This window comes from Bos mutus, chromosome 3 (genome assembly GCF_027580195.1).
Source record: "Bos mutus isolate GX-2022 chromosome 3, NWIPB_WYAK_1.1, whole genome shotgun sequence".
Classification (NCBI taxonomy): Eukaryota; Metazoa; Chordata; class Mammalia; order Artiodactyla; family Bovidae; genus Bos; species Bos mutus.
Window position 1 is genome coordinate 29,750,590 of NC_091619.1, and position 18,469 is coordinate 29,769,058.

Consider the following 18,469-nt stretch of genomic DNA (forward strand, 5'->3'; position numbering starts at 1 on the left):
TTCTCGAATGTTAAGGCTTAAGTCGCTTTTAATTTTAGATCAGGAACAATCTGATTTGGGGCCAAGGTCTTTTTTCACTGTCCTTCAGAATGTATTCAGCTATGGTGTTTTTCCACCTCCAGCCTGCTCTGTTGCAGTTTCTTGAGTGCCTAAAACTGAAGCCCCACCAATAATTTGACCTACAGTCAGAAGGCAGTGAGACTATACTCTGTAAAGAGCATCTCCCTCCTATGTGCAGCAGGAAACCCAGAAATCATGAGTGAGAGAGAGAGGAGGTTCATCGTCTGCCCAGGTTTGGGAGATGCTCATCGCCTCCTTGGCAAAATGTGACAATGTCCACAGGGCCACCCAGGAAAGTGACCAAAAAGTAAGCAGAGTGCCCAGACACTCAGGTCACCACTTCTCACTTCTTCTCAGCCTAACCTTTCTGTGCCTCCTTCCCCAGGCCCTACTGTCACCACAGAAAAGAGCAGGTCACTTGCCATCTTGCTCCAGTCACTGGTCCCATCAGTGGACCATGAAGCATGCAGTGAAAACATTCCTTCCACGCACTGCATAGGGAGCAGGCGTGGGCAGGGGTAGATGCTGATGCCTGGACTTTACTTCAGGTTCCATTGGCTGAGTCCACTCAGCCTCGTTCGTGAAAACTTACTTCCGTCTCCCAGGGTGTTATGCTTTGAGCCTGAAACTCCACCCAGGACGAGATGTGCAGATGTGAAAGGAGGCGAGACACATCAGATCCAGTTTGCTTAAGCTAATTTTACCTTCCTGTAGACATCAACATTCAAAACTACTTGATGGAACCCTGAGGCTCTGATTTCGTTCCTTCCAGGTCTTCCCCATTCAGTGGGTGGATCTGATTCTAGATTTCAACCCATTCCACACACTCCTATTGGCAGTTACAAGGCCAGAAGCCAAAATATAACAATGGACGGCTCCTGTTCAACAGCGTGACCTGGACACCATCTTGGCCTCTCACACTGGATACAGTCTAGCTAGACAAGAGAGCTCTCTCTGGAGAAAAATGCCTGAAAGTTGGGTAAAAACCTGCTGCAATGGTTGCAGGACCCCTGATACTGACCATCAGTGCATTCTCTCTTCTGGCCTCTGACGAAGGGAACATGCTGGGGGGTGGGAGGAGGAGGGGGAGGAGTTAACAGGGAGAGAATGGAAGAGGGAAGAGCTTAACTTGAAGCCATTGGCAGGTCCCTTGGGATCCTAGGCTCTGCAAAGCAGGACAAAGTGACAAAATATGTACGTTTTTCACTTGCTTCAGCCACGGCTTTTCCTGGGAACATCTGACAAGGTTGCTGGTGAATAAGCATATCCAGTGGTCAGTCAGACAGGCTGGCAAGGTGCTGAGGAGCGGAGCAGAGCAGCTGACGGAGGTACCGTCTCTTACAGAGGAAGCACGGCCCTCCCCACATTCCTGTCTGGAGCCACGCTGCCTGCAGAGGGGAGGATCTGCCTCTGGAAAGAGGTGACTGTCTCTGGGTGCATTAATGAAACTCCCTGAACCCAGCCTGAAGGCTATGTGGGAGGCGGGGGTGGGGTGGGCAGGCTGAGATAGCAAGGGCAAGAGACTGACTTTCCTAAAAATCTGACCATATTTGGGTTTAAGTCAATTCAACGGAGTCTTCGGAGGAACCTCAGTAACTTGTATTGTTTCAAAGAGGTGTTTTCGGATTCAAGCCACAGGAGACCCTTCTCCAGTCCTTAACGCAGACCCCACAACCCTGTCCTCTGGACCACTGTTGGGAGTAAAACAAGGTGATTGTCCTCAGTCCTGAGATTCATTTGGACTGATGTGTCATCCCACACAGGCCCCTTCCTCTTTACCCTCCTCAAACTTCATTAGACTCAACATCAAGTAGTCCAAAGGGCATCAGGACAGAAAAAAGATGTGGAAAGTCGTGTTCTTTCTTGGCCCTAACAGCTGACTGTAGGCAAGTTGTCCATAGCTGGGTTAGATTTCCACCTCTGGTTTATGGCTCTGTGCTTTCCAAGAGGGCTTCCCAGGTGGCACAGTGGTAGAGAATCTGCCTGCCAGTGCAGGAGACTCAGGTTCCATCCCTGAGTTGGGAAGATCCCTGGAGCAGGGCATGGCAACCCACTCCAGTATTCTTGCCTGGAGAATTCCACTGACAGAGCAGCCTGCTGGGCTACAGTCCTTGGGGTCCCAAAGAGTCGGACCTGACTGAGCACGCGTGCACCAAGAAAACAGCAACAACTTCTCTTTGAAGCCTCCTTAGGTTGACCAATGTGGTGAAGTCACTTTGTTGTTCTTGTTGTTAAGTCACTCAGTTGTATTCGACTCTTTGTGACCCCATGGACTGCAGCATACCAGGTTTCCCTGTCCTTCACTATCTCCCGAATTTTGCTAGAACTCATGTCCACTGAATCAGTGATAGCATCCAACCGTTTCATCCTCTACCACAACTTCTCCTCCTGCCCTCAACCTTTCCCAGCATCAGGGTCTTTCCCAGTGAGTTGGCTCTTTACATCAGGTGGCCAAAGTATTGGAGCTTCAGCTTCAGCGTCAATCCTTCCTATGAATATTCAGGGTTGATTTCCTTTAAGATTGACTGGTTTGATCTCCTTGCTGTCCAAGGGACTCTCAAGAGTCTTCAACACCACTGTTCGAAAGCATCAATTCTTCAGCACGCAGCCTTCCTTATGGTCCAACTATCACATCTCACTTTATATTTCACTAAACAAAACAAACAAACAAAAAAACCATAAGACTGAATGTTGCAGTGGCCTCAGTCTGAATGCTATGGGGGCTTGTGCTGGGCCCAGATTTGAGTCTGGGGAACTGGTGAAATCTCCTGCCCTAAACAAATGAGGATGAAATGAGTCTCTTGGGAGAATCCTCCCCCCAGGAAGGGAGATCTGAGCCTGACAAGTGACACCTGACAGCATTATAAGAAGGTACGTTTCTGAATCCAGTTTTTCAGCTAGCCCTCTAATCTGCTCCTGGCACAAGGGAGTGATGGAGAAATTCTATATCATAATTAGGGCCGTATCACATAGGTTTGTCATTTGTCAAGACCCACTGAACTCTATACTTAAAATGATTACATTTTATTGTGAGAAAATTATACCTCAATAAGCAGATTTTAAAGGTAAAAAATAAAACAAAACAAAAAGGAAATATTGTATAGAAAACAAAGTAAAAATCTGATCCTGGCACTCCTCCATGTTTTCCTGCCGAGATGGCAGAAATAAAAAAAGAAAAAGCTTTCAGTGCTCTCTGTGATACTAGAGTACAAACAGCTTTCTTTGCGGTGGGGCCTGTGGACAGAAACACACAAGGAGAGAGGAGACATTCTCCCACCTTGTCACAGGGCGCTGGGCCACTGTAAGACCTTGAGGACTCAAGTTGGTGGTGGGGAGCAGGGTGGTGATTGGGAGCACCGAAGAGTGTTGGTAGATGTTTATAGGATCTACCAGAGGAGTTGAGATCCTTCCCAGCAGAAGTGACAGTGACATTCAGCAGTATGGAGACGGGCACAGTGGCAAATGTGTGCACTGGCCCAGCAGACTCCAGAAGGAATGGCCGCATCCATGGCAACACTGTCCAGTAGAAATACAATGCCAGCTGTGAGTGTCAACCACAGAGATAGATAACTTTCCGTTTTCTAGAAGCCACATTTTAAAAAATGAAACAAACAATAATGACAAACCAACCTAGGTGAAACTAATTTATAATTAATATACAAGTTAGTCGTAGTTAACTCAGTATCTCCAAAATATGACCATTTCAACATGTAATTGGTATGAGAAAGCTATTATTGAGACGGTTTACATTTTGGATACTTAGTCTTTGAAATTTAATGTGCGTTTTGTGCTCAGTGCACCTCAGTTGGAATCGATTACCTTTCCATTGCTCAATAGCCATCTCTGTAAGGCGCTGGTCTACAGGAACAGCAGTGCCTGGGTGACCAAATTAATAGCAAGTGTGTGAGGTCTCTCCCCACCCTGCTGCACTCGAGGGAAAAGCCAGCAACTCTGAGAGTCTCCAGCAATACCGGGCAGTAAGACACCAAGGGGCTGAGGTCCCCCGGTGAGCCTGAGAGATCTGAGTATTGCTTGAAGGAGAGCACACTTGCTTGAAGGAGAGCACACCTCTCTAGTCCCGTGGACTAGAGAGGCTCGGTGAGCTCAGATTCCATATATATCTTTAAAAGTCATATTCTAGTATAAGCTTCCATTTTCTTAACTCTGAGCATCACACTCACAAAAAAATCAGTTTCATCTTGCCAGTCCTCTTGACCTTTGGGCTTCTGTTTACCTGTGGTTTGAATGCTGCATCGGGCAACCTCTTTTTCATTTAAGCCACCTGCCATTTTTTCTGTTTCTGTTTGTTTATTCCTGCCCTTCTAACCCAGCTAGCAGAAAAGACTATTTTAAAGCTTATTTCTGTAATTCATACTATTTTTGAAAATGGTGTGCTCAATCATGGTTTCCAGCTGCACGTACCCTCCTATCCCCATTTTGTCCGTCCCCTTCTCACCTTGTCCAAGGACCCATCTCACCTGGACAAGGACCAAGTTGTACCTGCTTGAGAAGCACTTGCAAAACCAGAAAGTAGCATTTCCCAGCTTACAGGGGATCAAAACAGTCCCAGCTTAGCACTTACTATTAAATGAGTGACATTCACAAAGCTGTAGAACAATGTCTAGCGTAGAGTAAGTTCCCAGAAGGCGCTGGCTACTAACTACTAGTAGTATCTCAGCAAATGAGCGATTCTGTTCAACAGGTGTTTCTTGGGTACCTGGGCCAGGCACTGTTCAAGGTGCCTGGGGAAAAAAGGGAACAAAATAGATCACTACCCTTAGAGAACAGGCTTCCCTAGTAGCTCAGCTGGTTAAGAATTGGCCTCCAATGCAGGAGACCCTGGTTCGATTCCTGGGTCAGGAAGATTTGCTAGAGAAGGGATAGGCTACCCACTCCAATATTCTTGGGCTTCCCTGGTAGCTCAGCTGGTAAAGAATCCGCGTGCAGTGTGGGAAACCTGGGTTCAATCCCTGGGTTAGGAAGATCCCCTGGAGAAGGGAACAGCTACCTGGAACAGAATATCGGGGACTCCAGTATTCTGGTCTGGAGAATTCCATGGACAGTATAGTCCATGGGGTTGCAAAGTGTCCGACACAACTGAGTGACTTTCACTTTCACTTTTCACCCTCAGAGAGCTGACTTCCTAGCTGGGAAGATAGTGAACAATAAGCACCACAAATAGATAGTATGTATAGAATGTTAGAGGGCTCCCCTGGTGGCCCAGAGGGTAAAGAATCTACCTGCAATGCAGGAGATGCAGGTTCAATCCCTGGGCTGGGGAGATCTCCTGGAGAAGGGAATGGCTACCCACTCCAGTATTCTTGCCTGGAGAATCCTGTGAATAGAGGAGCCTGGCAAGCTATAGCGGTCACAACCATGGGATCACAATAAGTCAGACACAACTGAGCGACTAAGCACTCACATATGCACAGAACATTAGAAGGTGGTGTGTGCTTTGAATAAACAGAGCAAGTAGGGCAGATTAAGGGGATGGGGAGAACAGGGCAGAGACAGCTGGCTTGTTACAGGGGTCCATGCTAATCAGTCCCCATTAAGAAGGAGTAATCTAAGCCAAAACTTATCATGTGGAACAGCCAATAGAAAGGCCTTAAAACTGGGGTGTCTGGTGTGTTTGAGGCAGAGCAAGTAGGCTGGTGTGGGAGGAGCCCAGAGGGTGAGAAAAGAAGTAATGAGAAATAGAAAAGGAAATCACAATTAACAAAGGGAGAAGGGGGTCCATCAGGCTGAGGAATGGAAGTCATTCCAGTGCTTGGGCTGCGGAGTGACAGGACTACATTTCCATCTAAATAGATTACTTTGTCTGCCTTTTTGAGAACAGACTATAGAGAATGGAGGCAAGGGTGAGAGGAGGAGGACCAGTGAGGAGGCTACTGCAGTAAGCCAGGCAAGAGATGCTGGTAGTTGGGGCAGGGGCTAGTGGTGGAACAGCCATTTATGGTATCACATACAGACCTGCTCATCATCTCCCAAGTCTGTGTGTCCTGACTCTGACTGTAACTGCCCAACAGGCACACAGATGTTTCCCATTGTTTGTACCCTCCTGAGCAATAACTATTAGTCATTGGCATCTAAAGCAAGTTTGAAGTGTAACTTCAAGAAAGTCATCAAGAAAGCTTATTGGTTATATTCGAATTGCCAGCAAACTTCAAGCAAATATATCTGCAATGGAAATGTTACTGGTGCAAGTGGGAACTTTGGAGAAAAGGGGAATCAAAGGTTTCCAGCAGAACAATAGCATTTAAGAGAGGGGGGAAAGAAGGAGGAGGGGAGGGGGGAGGGAAGAGGGGATGGGAAGAGAGATGGAGAAGGAGGAAGCAGGAAGAGACAGACTAGAGAACAAGATTCATGCAAGTGCTTCATCAGCCCAGTAGAGGAATAAGCTGCTCATGCCTGAGAAATATCTCAAGTTGAAAACTTGCATGGACATGGCAGTCTTGGAGCTGATCTGGAACAGTGAAGCTGAGAAAGAAGAAGTCAGGGTGAGCAGAAAGAAAGCTTTTACTCGGGAAAGGGGCTTCCCTGGTGGCTCAGACGGTAAAGAACCTGCCTGTAATGTGGGAGACCAGTGTCCCATCCTGGGTCGGGAAGATCCCCTAGAGAAGAGAATGGCAACCTACTCCAGTATTCTTGCCTGGAGAATTTCATGGACAGAGGAGCCTGGTGGGCTACAGTCCATGGGGTCACAAAGAGTCAGACACTAAAAAAAAGAAAAAAAGAGGAAAGGGAAAGAAATCAGGTTAGATGAAAACACACAGGTAAGCATTAGTAAAGGTGATACATTGTACTTAGTTTACTAGCATGTTTTTGAAGTTCTTGCTCAAAAGTTTACTTTTTAGGACACTCTCATTTTTTAAATGGTATTATTAAACTTTTTTTAGAAAGAAGTTTTATTTCAAGGGAGGAGGAGAAAGCACAATTGTGGCATAGTAGAAGAGCACCTGACATCAGATTTCTGGGTTTTTAGCTGCTTTCTGTCATTAATTATTTGTGTGACCTCAGACAAGTCATTTCAACTCTCTGACCTCAGTTTTCTCTTCTGTGAAATGAGAGCACAGAATTAAACAGTCTCCTCTGGTTCTAAAATTGTGTGTACTTTCAATTGAGTGGAAAATGCATCATTTCCCACTCAGTTAACACCCCTAATCATCTGCCTGACAATGTGAAAGCCAAGGTCAATGTCTTAAGCAATGTAGTTCTCATCTACAGTTGTAGATCCTGACTGTGGGCAAGCTGAGGGTCTCTTGAGAGCAGGATTTGCAAACTGAACCAATGAGTGGCCCCATCAGAGGGACAAGGAGTCAAACAGACACCCTGGCTACTTCTCACAACTCAGGCAAGCCTGGCCCTGGCCCCTCCCTGGGAAGGTATCCACCTCACATTTAAAAATTCAATAACTATTTGTGAGATCCTACCTGTGACACCATGGGGAGGCCTTATTGTGTCTTCAGGCTTTAATTTCACATTTTAAATTCCATATCGCTCAAGGTTGACTGTCACCAACAGAGCACACGTGTGTGCCAAGCCATGTGCTGCGTGAAAGGACCCAGCTGTGAGCAAAGACGAGTGCAGTCCCTGCCTGATGATCCTCACAGTCTCATGGGGAAAGCAGACATTAAACAACAGCTATGAATAATTTATGACAAGATTCTGAGCATGCAAAGTGCTGCAAAAAGAAATGATGGAACTCTAGAAGCATTTAGCGAGGAGCCTAATTTAGTTTCCTAGGCTGAAGAAGTGATATTTAAGTTGACCCCTCAAGGATGAGTTGGAGTTAGGTGATGAGAGAGAGGAGTATTCTGGACTGAGGGGAAAGCTGTGACAGAAGGGAATGCATCCCCTCTCTTGGACTTTCCCTCCAGCCTACCACTATGCTTACCTGAGGTTCCAACTGGGATTCAGAGGGCTATGACACTCATTCGTTCATTCATTCATTCTTTGCTATGATGATTCTGTCATATGCCGGGAAGCAGCAGTGAACAGGCAGACCTACACCAGAAAAACTGGAAAATATTCTCTCATGGAGCTTGTGTCTGTCTTCTCATTTAGTGGAGAAGACAGACAAAAGTATAAGTAAAATATAATGTTGAAAAGCATGGAAAAGAAAAGAAAAGACAATATAGGGAGCATCAGTTCTGGGTGAGAGGGTACAATGCTATACAGGAAGTAGTCTGAGAAGGCTTAGTGAAAAGGCCTGAGAAAATCGAGGGGGTGAACCTTATACTCAGGGGAAAAGCATTCCTTGCAGAGAGGACAGCAATTGCAAAGGCCTTGGAGGTAAGACTGTGCCTAGCAGACCCGAGGAAAAGCCAGGAGGCCAGAACAGCCAGAATAATGTACACTAGCAAGGGGATGAGGCCAGAGAGTCCATGGGGCCAGGCTTTATATGGCCTTGGAGGCCACTGTGAGGACTTGGGCAGGGGAGGGACATGATCTGAAGGATCAGTCTGACTACTACTGAGAGCACACTTGAGGGGCTGGTACAATGGGGACCCCCTGAAAGACTGGTGACTTGGACCAGGATGGAGCGGCTGAGGTCCTGAGAAGTGTTGGATTCTGGTCATAGGTTGGAACTAGTAAGATAAAGTCACTGATGATGGATTGGATGTGGGATATGAAAGAAAGAGGGAGAGAAAGAAAGAGGGTGAGAAGAAGACATCAAGGTTTTTGGCCAGAGTATGTGGCAAAATGGATTTGCCCCTTATCAGATGGGAGAGACGGCAAGAGTGGTGGTGGTGGTGGTGTAGTCGCTAAGCTGTGTCCGACTCTTGCAATCCCATGGACTGTAGCCTGCCAGACTCCTCTGTCCACAGCAAGAGGGCAGACTTAAAAGGAGAAATCAGGAATTTGGGGACAGGTGAAATTTGCAATCTCCATTAGATATCAGTCAGAACCCCCAGGGAAAAAGTCTGAAAGGAGACAAAAATGATGTAAAATTGTCAGATATTTAAAAATCAGAGGAATAGATTATCTACAGAGTGGGGGTAGATTGGAGAAGAGAGGGGTCCCTGGAGCCCTCCAATGCTGAAGAAAGACCCTGCAAAGGAAAACTGTTAAAGAAGCCATGACAAAGGTACCTCGAGTGGGTCAATTTTTGTTCTTTACTCAGCTCTTCCCCCAGTCCCCTCAACCCCAGCCTCGTCTACATCCAACATGGACACACACACACACACATACCCCTTCGTATGCACTAAACACCACTTCCTATCTCATTGCATTCCCTGCCTTTGAGAAGAGCTGGAAGAGCATGGACCGCCTTCCCCAGCTGCGTGGCAAAAGGGACAGGCTTGCACACGGGCAGGAAAGTTGTCTCCCATTGTTAACAAAACCCTGCATTGTCATTTTCAAGTTCCTTTTCTATTGTTGATGCTACCGATCACTAATAACACTGCCATGTCCGTGGGAAAGGACATTTCCTATGTAAGCTCAGAAATTTGAACTTGAAATACAGTGTTTGATTTTGAAAACCAGAAGAACTGTGGAACCTACACATCAAAAGGATGAGTCATCTGATCCATGCTCCTGCCTCTGGGGACGTCTGAGCCCATCCCAGGTGACTAGGTTGCTGTCTACTGTGTTCCTGGGATCTCAAGGAGGAGTTAAGCAGGAGATCCCCAGTGGCCTTGACTATGTGCCACATCCCAGCCATTTGCCATTGTCATAGCCATCTTCACTTTCATGCAGTTCTTCCCAATTTCCAGCTAAGGTTCTTTTGTTGTGGGTTAAGGATGATTCTGGGGCTTCCCAGGTAGCATTAGTGGTAAAGAATCTGTCTGCTAATGCAGGAGATGTAAGAGATGCAGGTTCAATCCCTGGGTTGGGAGGATCCCCTGGAGGAGGGCATGGCAACCCTCTCCAGTATTCTTGCCTGGAGAATCCCAGACAGAGGAGCCTGGTGGGCTACAGCCCATAGGGTCACAAAGAGTCGGACATGACTGAAGTGACTTAGCCAGCACACATGCAAGGACGATTTCTCTTGCCTTGTCCTCTAGTAAAAAGCACTTGTTGAATGGTAACTGGCCATTCAATTATTTTCCCATCTGGCAGGCTCCTGTTACCCTGTGATCCATGGTGGGACATCATACAGGACATCACCCACTCTCCTGTGTCCTGGGGTTCCAGCAGCACACACAGAGGGTAGGTTAAAGGGTTACTGGTAGTTTCATCCTCGGTGGTCCAATCTGCTGATATGGTGAGGATTACCCAAGGCAACAGCCAGTGGGGCCATTCCTTGAGAAAGCTGGGGAGGACTGGGAAGAGGACTGCCTACCCCTTGAGGACAAGCTACGAACATGTGCTCCAGATGAACCCCAGAGTGTGGAGAAACTGAATCAATACAATTTTTTATTAAGTGAAAGTCAGACACAGCCAAAAAGAGCAGTCAGAGTGCTAACAAGGACTCCTTGTTCTGAGGTTCCATTTAGAGCCCCCATTTTGTATAACCACCGTGTGTCTATAAAGCAGGGGATTTGGGAAGCAGAGAACAGCTGACGGAGGCATCAATAACCCAATTTGTGGCTTGTTAGAATGTTACACTCATTTATCGGCATTTAACAAGACAAGACATTGATGTTAACACAGTGGGAGGGAAGTTGCCTGGACCAATAGTATCCCTGGCTGAAAATTAATTTAAACCTTCTTTTCTTTGTGCCAGAAATGGTAGAGGTAATTCATTTTCAAAGTGTTGAAATGCCACTGAAAATGAGCTAGGGTAACAGGAACGAGTCATCAGCAGCTGAACGAAATCCCAATTTAGCTTTCTTTTGGTAACCTCTTGTAAATGAGACACCATGAAATAATATGCTTTATGGCAGGAAAGAAAACAACAGGGCCTATTCAGTTTGGGGGATGGGAAGGGTTGCAGAACTGGGAAGGGAAAGTTTCATGCACAGGTTTTTGGAAAACCGTGAGAGCTGCTGTCGCCGTCCCCAACTTCACAGTCACTCTGCGCTGGTGAAAGTTAACAGTTTCTGTTTTGGACCTGTTGGCCTGAAGAGTCCAGGGTCTTGGCAAGGCTAAGCTCTTTTATCAAGATTCAGTGAAATCAGTGTTCAGATCATTTACAAGATCGCTGCTCCTTGCACTGGTGTCTGGTTGAGGATGGGCCCAGAATTATTCACCATTCTGGTCCCACTTCCCATTTAGGAAAACAGGTGGACGCATGACCTGAAAACATAGTGCTTTCCATTTTCTCCTCCTTGCTGTGTGTTCCTTTGGACACTTTATTTTCCAAGGAAAATATATCAGACATGAAAACTACAACTCATGAGGACATAGGCAGTAACAAGATTGAAGTAATCGTTTGGTTCAGTGCAAACTCTGTCTTTTGAATTGTTATGTGCCTATATTTCACCCAGGGGAAGATGGACAGGGAGTCAGGAGGCTACGTTACTCTGGGCTGATTAGGTCCTCCTTCAGAGGGTCCCCTAGCATCTCACCCATCACCCAACTACCAGGCAGAAGCTCTGAACCAAGCCTGAGTTGGGGAGAGGGAGACATTTGCAAGAAGTTCAAGATCCAGGGCACGATTCTGCCATCTGGCTGCATTTATGCAGGCTGGTCACTAGCCCCTGTCTATTCATGCCCTTTGCTTTGATCTTGCAGTCATAAAGGAGTGGAATACGTTTCCACACTAAACAGTTCTGAGCCTAGGTTCTCAGAGGCATTGCATGGTTCTACTCACCTTCAGGCATCTCTGCCATCTCCATTGGCCCAAGAAGGAAGATGGAAGATACATGTTGCTATTCCAACTGCCCAGGCAAGTCTGGCCAAGATCAGCTGACTACAGGTGCCTCACACATCTCTGAGCTAAACAAGTGCTTACTATTGTACACCAATGAGTTTTTAATTAGTCTGGTGGCTCATCGGTAATGAATTCGCCTGCCACAATGCAGGAGATGCAAGAGATACAGGCTTGATCCCTGGGTCTGGAGGATCCTCTGGAGGAGGAAATGGCAACCCACTCCAGTATTCTTGTCTGAAAAGTTCCATGGATAGAGGAGACTGGCGGGCTACAGTCCTTGGGGTCACAAAGAGTCAGACATGATGAGCGCACATACACACAGCAATAGCACATGGTAATGCCCCTATTAAACCAGAGAGGGAATTCTCACATGCAAGTAGACTGATTACCTGGATCGAACAACCGACCTTTACTTGAGATATTATAACGTTGAAAGAGTCAGGGTATGTTTCCCAGGCTGATGACTTTTTCAGAGTGGAGGGCCACTGCACCATCCCCAAGGTCTCTCTTGGTCTCTGGACGACCACTAGTCCAAAGTGTCAGCTTCAGTGTAGAAGCCCTGGATATTCCCCACCCCATCCTAGAGTCCTGGGACCATTTGTCCCATCCTCCCTCTATCTTAAAAGAAATAAACAACCCTCTATTAGGGACCCATTATAAACAATGGTTTCAGAACCTCTCTTAGACTCCTTATGACGTTCATGGTAGGGGAAGGCTTCCAGATTAATATTCCCAGTACCCAAAGGCCAGAGGCATGGGAGATTCCTTGTGTAGGAGCAGTCAACTGCCCAGGGATCTTCCTTCCATACCATCCAAGCCACAGGCAATGCTGAGAGCTCAAGCCAGCATCCACTCAGGTCCTGGAAAGGAGATGTATCTCTTTCAAGGCCATCACAAGGTAAGCACAGGTGCCAGTGGCTTGGATGTGAGCTGTGTGGGGATAACTACCTGGATTATTTATTTTTCTGCTCATGAAAGGCCAGTGATTCTTATGTTTCCACTAAGCATGGTTGGCATATAGCACAGAGCCTCATTTTTCCTGCTGTTTATATAAATGGACTTACCCTGCCCAGGCTCTCTGCTGTAAAATGTGTGATTAAAGGATTATAGAAGTGATGGAAATAGTAATCATGTCTGTTTTCAGATAAAACCTTCCCCTGAGGGGCCCCAAATGACTGTGTTCTTATTCATACCAACAGGGAAGGGGAAGCCAGGGGGCACTTTCATAGATGCGGTGATGGGCACTCAGAAAGGGTCAGATAGCACATTGCCTCAGGTTACCCAGCTCATCAGCTTCCAGCTTTGATGTGAGGGGTGGGGGTTAGTGTATGTCAAAAAAGAGTTCAAAACCTGTGGACAGTCACATCACTGGATCACCCAGACTGGGCATGAAGTTGGGACATATCCGTCGTGGGTGAGCAGCGTAGGGGACAACCCAGCTGTCAGCTATGGGATGGGCAGCCCAGCAGGGAGAGAATGGTTTGGAAAAGATGTCATGGGATCTAGACAACCATCCCAACCAGTGGCATCGGGGAGGTCCAGAGGATGGTTTCTAGCTGAACAGAGTACAGCAGAGAGGACCTAGAAACAGGCAACATGTGAAGGTTCAGGCTGGAAGCACTGGAATCTCTGCCTTGGGCAGGGCTCTAGGACTGGGCTGCACTCCCAGAGAGGAGGAATCCAGAAGAACAAGGCAGGTCTCAGGCCCAGGAGACATAGGGGCAGAGCAGGGTATTATAGGAGTTGAGCCTGGAGCTCAAACTGAGCACAAGTCCCACCACAGCTGAGTCAAAGGCCGAGCAGCCAGCTTGACTGGTGCTGAGTCACCAGAACCACTCGTTAGGCTCCTTCTCTGGAAATAAAGGTCTGGCTCCAGTGCCCAGGGGAAGAGTTGGGCCACTGGGAGGGGGGTGAGGGGGCAGCACCTGGAAAGGCCATCCAAGTTCAGGGTTCTGGGGGCCATAGGGACTTTGGACCAATTTAAACCAGAATTTTACCTTCCACGTGGAATCGCAGGATAGGACCAGTTAAGTGTCAGGACATGAGACTGAGAGAGTTCTAGACCAGGCTGCACACTGTCCCACCCTGAGATGTGAGCTGAGGAGTCCCTGCCGCCCACTCAGCCTCAGTTCCCCCTCCTCTAGCAGAGACTGGTGCCTCCCTGAGGCCTTCCTTCACATCACTGTGACGAGAAGCACTTGAAACAGCATATAAAGTCACCTTGGAAAATTAGGAGAGTAAGATGTCCTCAGTATTATTATTCATCTGACATGTGTCGTATCTTTTCTCACAGTGGAGTTTCCCAAGACTGAATGGCCAGTTTGAGAACTACCCAGGTCTTTTGTTCCTCTGGCCTAGCCCCCGACTCCTGGGATTCTTCCACATCCATCATTCCCCAGGAGAGGTTTCATCGATCTTAGAGTCATGGCCCATGAGAGCTGGTGGGCGGAAAGCAGTGCCGTGCACACAGTGGGAACTCAGTACACGTAGCCTTTATTATTATTGCAACTATATCATGCTTTCACTAAGGAATTCATTTGCTACTTTCAATCACTTTGACAAAAGATTTGGAAAGGGAAATAGTGAAAAGAAGAGGGATATCATAATTAATATTACTGAGGAAAATTTTGTATAATCTAAGGTCACCTTGAACTCTTCCTCTTCCAGGAAGCCAAAGCTGATCAGGGGCTTTTCCCATGTCCTCATGGTGTCTCCTTATACCTTGTCCTTATTTCGTATGCTTAAACCAAAAGTGCTCCTTAAGTTGTCTCTCTCTCTTCCTCTAGACTGCCAGTTCCTTGAAGGTAGAAACGGCGGCTTTCTCAAAGCTGAATCCATCTTCAGGAATCGGTCTGATGTTTCTTAGAAGTTCCTGATTCCTCTGGGCTCATGGGCCCAGAGAGTCTTAGACCAAGAACCAAAAAAACCAATGCTCTTATCCCAGTTGCTTTATTGACTTTATTTAGTTAAGTCACATATCCTCTTTAAGCACTGGTTTTGTCACCTCTAAAAAAAGATTAAAAGGCTATATATGAAAAGCAATTTGTCGATAACTATCAAATTTACAAATGGATAAAGCCTTTGACCAAACAATTCTCCTTCTAGAAATTTATCTTCAGATAACACTCACATATATTTTACAGATATACTTTCCTATAGGTTATTCATTACAAATTATTTAAAAAAATTTTTTAAGATTTATTTTTTTTTTTGCTGTGGACGATTATTTTTAGTCTTTATTGAATTTGTTACAATATTGTTTTGGCTTTTCGGCCCCAAGGCATGTAGGATCTTAGCTCCCCAGCCAGGGATCAAACCTGTACCCTTTGCATTGGAAGACAAAGTCTTAACCACTGAACCAAAAAATACAGCAGTATCTTTTAAATTAAAGATTGGAAAGAACTAATTTATATATTGTGAAATAATTTATATACTAGAATACTATAGAGCCACAAAAATGATGATTTAAGTCTAGCACATGCTGTTATCAAGTAATCTCCAAAATATACTATTAAGCAAAAAAAAAAAAAAAAAAATACTAGGTGGATGTTGTCTGTTGCTGTTGTTTTAGTCACGAAGTCGTGTCTGACTCTTTGTGACCCCAAGGACTGCAGCCCACCAGGCTCCTACAATGCATAAAGCGAGCTTTCCATTTGTGAGAAGGAGGGAGAGCATACATGTGTGTTTGCTTGTCTGTGTGTAATCTATCTCTGTTTTTTTCAGAGAATCTTTTCTCCGAAGCTTCTTTGAAGAACTGGCAGCCATTGGTTACACCAAGGATGTAACCAAGGATGTAACCAATGGATGGCTGTGTAGACTTTAGGACCTTTTGAATTTTGAAACATGTGAAAACAAATAATGTATTTTTAAAGATTATCAAAGGAACAAAAAAGGAATAAAGGTCCCAACCCACTCATACAACTGTTGAAAGAAGCATATGGTGGGACTCTTGCTCCCAAGCCTTGTTGACTCCTCACTGCTGAATTTGAAACAGAAGATTTTCCAACCAAGATCCTGTCCTGATCACTTACAGTGGATTCACAGCACAGCCTCCCAGTAACATTTAGGAAAAATATCTCCACTCTCCATTACCAGAACTCTGATGAGCTGTAGAAGGGCAAGGCTCTTCCAGGAGGATCTAAGATTGGAGTCTAGGAGCCCCACATGCCAGGGTCTGAGGTCAGCTGGCCTGAGCTCTCTCCTTCCCCTCTCCTAGTGAACAAACCTACCTGGGCTTTACAGCTTCAACACATATACAGGTATGGCAACTTGGAGCTCAGGGAGGACCCAGGACATAATATCTCTATGGCTAGAAGGGTTTCCTTTGTCTCCTTTATCCCCTTGCTGGTTCTCTCTGTAAGGTTTTATTGCTTTTAGAGTTAGGAGGGTGATTCCACCTGAGGCAAGATAACTATGAGCTACTGACCAGAACCAGCTATATTTCTGGTAACTTTCTATGATCAGACATAATGAAGGACAGTGAAAAGAACCATCAACTCTAAATCCCTTCCCCAGGGATGCCTAGAATGGCACCATTAGCCATTTATATGTTAATCGTGGTCATCAACCTGCAGATCCTTTCTTTAAACTGAAATTTTCCTGGGAAGGATAATATCTTAGGAAGAATTCACTTAGAAGAACATTCATTCACCAATTCAATGATTATTGAATGTTTATTCATGTCAGATCCTCTATCAAGTGTCTGGACATTTAGGTGAATAAGATAATCATTGATCTTAATAATAAAAATCACAGCAATGATGATGATGATGATGACCCTGCGTGCTTATTATGTGGCAGGTACTCTTCTAAGCTCTTTGCATTGAATTCTCATAACAAATTTGAGGAAGGTAATGCTGTTATGTCCATTGAAATGGAAGCACAGAGTTAAGTAACTTGTCCTGGATCCTGGAGCAGGTGAGTGAGCTGGCATATAAGCTTTTTACCTAACAGATATGTTTCTGGGGAGAGTCAAAAGCTAGGAGTTGAGGCCCTAGTTGCTGTCTCCCTGAGGGGTGGAGGGTGAGGGGAGATGATACAGAGAAGATACCTGACAGTCCTCAGGCTAATTCCTCCCTGGTGATGTTGGGAAGGGGGCTTCCCAGGTGGCGCAGTGGTAAAGAATCTGCCTTCCAATGCAGGAGACGCAGGAGATGTGTGTTCCATCCCTGGGTTGGGAAGATTCCCTGGAGAAGGGAATGGCAACCCACTGCAGTATTCTTGTCTGGGAAGTCCCATGGACAGAGGAGCCCGGTGGACTACAGTCCATGGGGTCGCATGACTGAGAGTCGGACACGAGTTGGACATGACTGAACGACTGAGCATGATGTTGGGAAGAACTCATGGCTGTGAAAGATTTAAGGAGAGACTTATTGAAAGAGTTGTAGGGACTTCCCTAGTGGTCCAGTAGTTAAGACTGCATGCTTCTAATGCAGGGTATGCAGGTTCAATCCCTGGCCAGGGGTTAAGATCCCACATGCAACCAAAAAAAAAAAAAAAGAGCAATACTTTGCATGGACACCAGCCAGGGTGGCAGGTGAGCGCTGTAAACAGAAGAAGCCAGCCTAGGGAAAGGACCTGGGCTGAATCAAGATCTTCCAGGATGCATTTTTGCACAACTTTTACCTAAAATCAGCATGAGGCCTGGGGCCCAAGCATCCTTGGAACCAAGGAAAAGGAGGGATACAAATCTGTCTTTGGCAGCAGTGTGGAAGTTGAGTGAGCTAGCAAGGAAGGACATCTGATCCAAGAGATCTGGCTACACGAGGAGTCAGCCAGCATGATTTGCAAAGGCATGACACGATGGGCCTGCAAACTCCTGAACTGCCTTCCTAGGTCGATCTCAGCCAAGTGGAGCAACGTCGGGAGCCAGAGGCCTTGGGGCCTAGCTGAGTGTCCCCAGCCTCTTCCTAAATGACTCTGAACTGGACTGACTTTCGGGCCAGTGACTCAGCACAGCACACTCCCTTCAGCTGTGCTCCCTCCTGGTGCAGATTCAAGATGTGCTCCCAGAACAGGAGATGGTCCCTTCCTGAAGTGCTCCCGGGACCAGGAATTGAGCCCTGAAAAGTAACTCCATTCGCTGCCCAAGTTCCCTGCCAGCTTTCCCCCTTCCCTGCTGAAGGAGAAGCTGTGTGCTTCCAAGGAAAGCCAGCCTCCCTCCTTTTGGACTGGATCCTCTAGGAACTGGGAGGCCGGAGCCGTGAGAGTGGAAAGAAGGTGGATGAGGGCTAAAACAGACATGCCTGTCACCAAGTCTTGCCATCAGAATCAGGCCTGCAGCACTCATCTGGTATCTGGGAGCAGAGGGGGAAGACGGCTACAGTCTATTCTCCATGAAAATGAAGCCTGTTTTTTCCCTCCCTGATTAGCATTTTTATTGTGTCCCTCCTATTTGCTCTGCCTGCTCATAATTAAATACTGCCCATGGTGTCTCGTCTATCTTGGTAATGTTCTCCTGGACACCGATGAATGGATTTTTTTTTATAGACTTGCTCCACTGATTGAAAATAAGACTCAGGTTCTGTGTGTCCGCTGATGGGATAAGTCAGCCCTGAGGTGTGCCTATCACTGAGGTCAGGAACCTCTTTGTAGTGTCTCACGGTCTCGGTCTGACATCTCGGAAGGAAAATGAGAAAAGCACTGGGT

The 18,469-nt window shown here is 46.3% G+C and overlaps 1 long non-coding RNA gene across 1 annotated transcript; it reads right to left on the minus strand.

The window, feature by feature from the left end:
• Positions 1–866: 866 nt before the first annotated feature.
• LOC138985849 (uncharacterized) lies at positions 867–4,780 on the minus strand. Its single transcript, XR_011462812.1, has 3 exons — positions 4,643–4,780; positions 3,338–3,576; positions 867–2,710 (listed from the first exon to the last, which is right to left on the minus strand). It is a non-coding gene; the product is annotated as an uncharacterized lncRNA (long non-coding RNA).
• Positions 4,781–18,469: the final 13,689 nt, after the last annotated feature.